Source organism: Palaemon carinicauda, chromosome 36 (genome assembly GCF_036898095.1).
Source record: "Palaemon carinicauda isolate YSFRI2023 chromosome 36, ASM3689809v2, whole genome shotgun sequence".
NCBI classification, from domain to species: Eukaryota; Metazoa; Arthropoda; class Malacostraca; order Decapoda; family Palaemonidae; genus Palaemon; species Palaemon carinicauda.
The window spans coordinates 2,839,528-2,846,669 of NC_090760.1; the positions used below are offsets into that span (position 1 = coordinate 2,839,528).

General features: G+C 42.6%; 1 long non-coding RNA gene across 1 annotated transcript in view; it reads right to left on the bottom strand.

Moving 5' to 3' along the window:
• LOC137628332 (uncharacterized) overlaps positions 1-6,148 on the bottom strand; it is a 36,305-nt gene extending 30,157 nt beyond the window's left edge. Inside the window, exon 1 of the long non-coding RNA XR_011041334.1 lies at positions 6,030-6,148. This is a non-coding gene — a long non-coding RNA (uncharacterized lncRNA). The remainder of the gene's footprint in view (positions 1-6,029) is intronic.
• Between the last annotated feature and the right edge of the window lie 994 nt (positions 6,149-7,142).

A 7,142-nucleotide genomic window follows, 5' to 3' on the forward strand; every position in this document is an offset into this window, starting at 1 on the left:
CCTTAGGAAAGGACTGCTCCCTGGGTTTAGGAACCTGGGCAGGTTTCCTAACCCTCTTGTCTGATGGAGGCTTCCCTACAGGCAAGATAGGCACAGGCCTACCCTTAGGAATAGGGTCTGGGCTCGGTCGCCTGTTGTCTCTGTTGAGGCCCAAGAGCTGATTGTGAGCGCCAAGATGGTCGTGCGCTCTTGCGCCGAACTGTTGGTGGGCGGAAGGGAGCTCATGCGCTCCTTTCCCAATTGCGCGCACCTTTTTCGCACTCCTGGAGTGCATGAGGTTGTTCGCCCATCTGGCGGGCATAAGGTTGCTCGTGCGCATGGTCAGCAGTGCGTTGTTCGCGAGCAATAGGATGTTCGTGCATATGGCGCGCCATAGGATGAACCCGCATGCCATGATTGCCTTTTTGTTTGCTCACGCCAAGTCGGTCGTACGCGCCAACTTAGTCGTGCGCGTGAGAGCTCTCAGGTTGTTGAGAGAACTCACTGCTACGCTCACCCAAAGGTTCACGATAGCTTGTGTTGTGTAAGCGCGAACGATCAACACAACGCGAGTTTAAAAACCCTGTCATAAAAAGAATGACTGGTCACGAGAACCCGAAACTTCAGCGTGAACTGTGTTGCGCGAACCCGAAGGAACAACGCAACGAGAAACCGGAGTTTCTCTATCGGAGTTTCTCTGTCACGAAACACCTAAGTGTTAGCGCGACTAGAGTTATGAGAGCCCAAGGGTTCAGCGTATTTTCAGGTTACGAGACCCCGAAGGGTCAGCGTAACGAGGAATCGAGGTTCCTCTGTCACGAGATCCCGAAGGATGAGCGTGACTGAAGGTACGAGAACCTGGAGGTTCAATGTTACCGTCGTTACGGGAACCCCAGGGTTCAGCGTAACAAACCCAAAGGTTTCAAGTCGCGAAAGCCCGAATGTTCAGAGCGACAGAGACCCGAAGGACTCCCGCTGTCATGAGAACCCGCAGGATCAACATGACGAGAGCCCGAAGGCTCATGATAACGCCAGCCCAAAGGGTGATCGTCACGAGAACCCGAAGGGTCAACGTGAGGAGAACCAGCAGGTTCAAAAAGACGTCTCCTCACAGCCCGAGGAGGAGAACGCCCGGGGTGGAGAGGGGTTACCCACCCCTCCATTCTACAACCTCCGGAGAGGAACGTACAACAGACTCCACCCGAGGGGGAGACTGATTAAGATCAATGGATAAATCCTCCGCAGGAGAAGAAAGTTCGCCCGAAGGAGAACTACGCTTATAACAAGGTTCTCTTTCCGCCCCTGGAGGAGAACCTAAAGCGTAAGGAGAACTATGCTTATAACACGGTTCTCTTTCCGCCCCTGGAGGAGAACCTAAAGCGTAAGGAGATCGCCAATGCACAAAGGCAACCTTCTCTCGCGAACGAGAGATATGTTCCCCCGAAGGGGAAGCTCGCCTTGGAGAGAGCCCTGCCACCGCCCCTGGTGGGTTAGCTAACTCCTCGGCGTCGGAACCAGACCCAAGGTCTGGAAAAGAACAGGCACTCCCTGGGGGAAGAGGAGCCGACTCACTAGGGGAGCCGCCATCCTTGTCTATCCCACAGGGTTGACCTGGAGTCACAAGCCCTGCGCTACTGCTCGACCGTACCCCGGAAGGGCCTGGTCGAGGATTAGCTTCGGGCGTAGAGGAAGCAGAACCCCGCGATTTCTTCAAATTCAAGGAAGACCCCGAAAGCGAAGATTTGCGTTCAGACAACGACTTCTAACCCCCCCCCCCCCACTGGGAGGCAGGCCACTCCCTACACTCGGAACAGGTGATGTCCCGTGAACACCGAGTTTCCCGGCAAGCCGGGCATAGAGGGGGTCTGCCTCCAAGAACGACATGAATATGCCACAGCGGCGGCCCTCAATCCCTGGACATGTCCGCATAGCGGGATAATAACCATACACACACCGACAAACAAAAGAAAAAGTATTAAGTCAAGGCAGTTTGATTAACGGGAGAGCGAGACGGCACGTTTACACTCTACCGAGTCAAAAGTAAAAAGTGATTACTCAACCGACAGGTGTGAGTGAGCTGGGTAGCTAGTCTACCCTAATCCCCTCCCGCTAACTAGTGGATGGGGTAATTATCCCTCACTAAAATGGTCTTGGCTGGTTTTCAGCGTTGCCGAAAGTAATACCCTAATATATAGCGAAGGTTTGTATCTGTGTCGAACAAATTAAAATTACTGTAGTTTGTGTTGCAACAAAGGTATGTAATTGGCACAAAAATGTCATGAGATAATGGTGAAGGTATCAAATTGTCAATCAAACTATGATAACAATAACTGCTGGGTATTAACCCTTTTACCCCCAGGGTATTTGGAAATTTCCAACCCTTAACCCAAGGGGTTATTTTTTTTTCAAGCACATTTTGCAGTATATATTTTTAAAATTACTCTAACTGCCTTAATTTTTGTCTAGAGGTGTCAGGTTGGTCTCATTCTCTTGGAAAATGCCTGAAGTTTCTCAAACCTTATCAAAAATATGCAAAAAAAATTATAAATAGCAATTTTTTGCAAGGACGTACCGGTACGTCCATGGGGGTAAAGGGATGAGTTTTGTGAAACGTACCAGTACGTCCTTTGGTGGTAAAAGGGTTAAGAGAAAATGAGAAATTACAATATTTTTTAGTTGAATCTTAGTTTAAACTTAAGTTAATCTAAACATGAGAAAGTGATTCTGGAAGTATCGAGAGGTTATGAAAACTTGTTTCAATGTAGGCCTACATCTGGGAAGTGATGTGTCATTAGGCCTAAATGCTAAATTCCCGCTGAATTAAAAAACTTTGTAAATATAGTGTAGGTTTCCTCCTATGATTACACAAATGACAGCAAGTGGTTACAATTAATACCTAAACATATGGAACACCCCTCAACCACTCCGTTTACAAAGCAGCCATTAATTGAAGAAGAAGAAGAAAAAAAAAATGAAAGCATACAGGAACTATGCATGAAATACTGGGATGATGTTCTGTTATGTGATCTCAAAGTTGTGCTTTTGCTTTGATATGCGATCTCACCTGATGGTAGCGATATCACTTCACTTCACAGGGAAGCAAGAACCATTAGATCTTTCTAAAAAAATATATACTGGGAATAATTATCTACGAAATAATAACCCATCATTGACGTTAGGGTGTGCAGCTCAACATTACCGCTTGCGGAGCTTGAAGTTTTATATTTTTTCATGAGCGAAGCGAGCGAACAGCTAAACAAGGATCATTAGTATTCTATTATTCTTTATTTTTTACCTATTAAAAATATTGAGATCATCTACCAAATCAAAATAAATTTTGAGATCACATCATAAATGAGATCTCATACCATAACAGCACCAAAATTGAAAGTTCTATTTGGTTCAAAAGGTTAGTATGAGAAACATAAATGGCACAAAAGCAAATGACAATAGCACATGCACACAAAGTCACCACCTCTTTCCTAGATGTCATCACCCAGTATAAAAACACTGTACAGTTTAGAATTTTGTCGCTTAACGCAGTTAATTATTCCGCCACCACCCTAAAACTCGAAATGGAACATAGCAAACCTAGCAGCACTAATATTTGTTATAGGGAGATCCATACTAGCAAAATATCGGTAAATGTCTAGGAGAAGGCCGCACCCGTTTTTCAAGTATTAACGACGAAAAACGGCAAAAAACAACCAGATTATTGTTGCACATTGCATAGAAACATGAGGAAATGAATAAAAAAGAAACCAAGACTTAACTCTTACACACAAAATGTAAGCATAAACCTACTACTACATTTATGGGGGACCCCAGTGGGAAGCGGGGTTTTTGGGTGGGGCGAGGATGAGAAAAGTGATTTTCCGGGCACTACCGAACCTAATACAACCAACTAACCTACCCTGGGGGGCCTGTACCCCTACCTAGGCCTACCGGGGGGGGGGGGGGGCTTCGCCCCCCTGCGACCCCCCCTTAAGGCCACAGTAATTTTCAGGGCACCACCGAACCTAATACACCCACCTAACCTAGCCTAATAGCCCTGTACCCTACCGGGGGGGGGGGGGGGGGGCTTCGGCCCCCCTGTGACCCCCCCTTAAGGACACTACCTAACACATCCATCAAACCAAATCCAAAGTGATGGTACTGCTGTATACATCGTTATACTATCACCATTATAATATACTCCGTAAATTAATGAAGCTTACCTTAACCTGTTGGTTGATAAAGATGTGCTGCTGCTTTGAGGAAAACGTGAAGCCGTTGCGAAGGTTCCCTGACATGCAGGACAATTCTTATTTTGTAAAATTAAATTGTGTGTCTGGCACAAATCCACTAGTTTTACAATATAACCTCGAATAAGTAAGAACACTTTCATTGTAACTTAGGAAACAGTCAGGACAAGAAGATGGAAGTTCAACTTCTTGTGCAATATCAGATGACGTGCTTGCTACGGCCTCGATGTCTAGGAACGAAATAAAATGGCTGGGTAAGAAAATGTATTGTCGCACTGTGATGGGTAAGAAAATGTATTGTCGCACTGTGATTGGCAAAACGTGAAGACGTCATTGGGAAAGAAAATATATTGTCGCACTGTGATTGGCCAAACGTGAAGACGTCATAGTGGACTAGTTTGTCTGCGGATTATAGTGGTTACAGTGCTCATTTGAGCAAAAATAAGACACAGTCAACAATAACAACAGACTTAGAAAAATTTGAGAGGAAGACAAGAGTAGCGTGAGTTTGATCGTCGATATTTCGACTATTATTGATTTTCACTAAATTATCTCACTGGTATACCATTATATACATACATTCCTACATATTCTAGTAAAAATAAATTGAATATCAGTGATATCTTCATGCGGCCCTCTCCTAGACATTAACCAAAATATCAAGTAACATAACACTAGGTTAGGAATTCTTCCATGAAAATGTAGATACTGTACTCAAACATAACCTTAGTTCGCCAGGCCTAGTTGATAAAATTTTAGAAAAAAAAGTATCAGGATTTGCCAACTGTAAATATAAAATAGTTTACAAGCCTAACAAAATACTAAATATTTCACAGATTCGAAGATTAGTCGAGTGTGAGTTTGGGGTAATGGTTTTTTTCATTTTTTTTTTTTTTCAAATAGGAACCTTTGTATATCATCGACCAGTTCCTTCCTGTAGGCATAAAAAATGGACACAACTAACCTAACCTTCCCCCCCTAACCTACAACCCACGTCCTTACCTATTTACCTGAGTGGGCTAGCGGCCTCTGCCTTACACTACCATATTGTTAGTCAGCCATCATCATACATGCAGGTGGCTGCACCACCTAAAATATACTGGAACTTTGGTATACAGTGTTGCAATTGGCTCTTTAATACCAATCCATTGTCTAGCACCCGTGAATATTACTAGATTAGGGTAGCCTAAAAACCTCATTAAAGTAGGCTACAACATTAATATGGCCCAAGTCTTGTCCATACACTACTTACTCATAACCGACTATACATGATACAATAATTGTAATTGTGGTCGTGTATCTAACTAATATGGACGCAAAAAGGAAGTTAGTAAGTGATGGTACTAATGTAAGGGGAAAAAGATTGGCAAGAGACAGCATTATATAAGACGAGGGTATATCTAAATTTGGAAAATTCGTAAAAACATCACCCAAACGTTATTAGTTTGTGCAAGAGCAACAACTCGCTGTAGTCAAATACCACGCCTATTGTCCCCAATGCGTACCGTTTAAGTATGTGCCCTACCCTTAAAATATGGTACGAAATTCTATGTTTTAGTATGTGGCCTAACCTAACAAGCCACGTAGGCCACATAATAAACACGAATAATAAAGGTAGGCCACATACTAAACCGGCACCCCCAAAAGACTTCCATGACTACAGCTTCCAAGGGCACTGAAATGCCGAAGTCAAGTAGGACCCTAGCCGGTTAACAACATGCAATTTTCCAAATATCTTGTTTAATTGTTGTTTATCCACAACCAATTCACTCTGAATTTGTTGAATAAACACACCTTCCGACTCACCATTGATCACAGATCATGCAACTTCACACCAACCAACTGGAAAACCTTTAACTGTTACAAAATTCGACAGCAAATCCTAGTTCGGTGTTTGACAGCTCTGAGCTAAAGTCTCGATGATTGCCTCCAGGCGCCATAATACTTCATAAGGTAAAATTTGACAAAGAAAATGGGATTTCATGATTCTTTAAAGAAAACCACCTTCACTACCAATTCATGAGTAATTTACAATTCTAATTCACAAGATTACTTATCAATAATTAGGGCTGTAAATACCGAAAACAACATTGATATACGAAAAAGATATAATATGAATAGTCAAAATGCACGGGTATGCTACTGAAATAGGATCAAGTTTTAAGGGGAAACCTCGGTAAATATAGTCAGTCGTAAATCTCTATTACCTATTTTTATTCAATATGATTGGGCCAGTCTATGATACATATCTTACCTGGTTAAACTTGTGCTGACCTTGATATATTAACAAGAGGATTCTCGAAGAACTTTTCCCAATCATTAAAAAAATTGTACCAAAATTTATTTCATATAAGCACAATGATTCTCATATTTTCTTAAGAGTTCGCTATTGTATTGTAAAGAAATATGTATCTATGAATTATAAAATTATGAAGATCAGATTATTATTAAATGCTAAGCTACAACCCTAGTTGGAAAAGCAGGATGTTATAAGCCCAGGGGCCCCGGCAGGGAAAATAGCTCAGTGAGGAAAGGAAACAAGGAAAAATAAAATATTTTAAGAATAGTAACATTAAATATTTCCTATATAAACAATAAAAACTTCAACAAAACAAGAGAAAGAGAAACTAGATAGAACAGTGTGCCTGAGTGTACCCTCAAGCAAGAGAACTCTAACCCAAGACAGTGGAAGGTCATGGTACAAAGGCTATAGCACTACCCAAGACTAGAGAACAATGGTTTGATTTTGGAGTGTCCTTCTCCTAGAAGAGCTGCTTACCATAGCTAAAGAGTCTCTTCTACCCTTACCAAGAGGAAAGTAGTCACTGAACAATTACATTGCCGTAGTTAACCCCTTGGGTGAAGAAGAATTGTTTGGAAATCACAGTGTTGTCATGTGTATGAGGACAGAGGAGAATC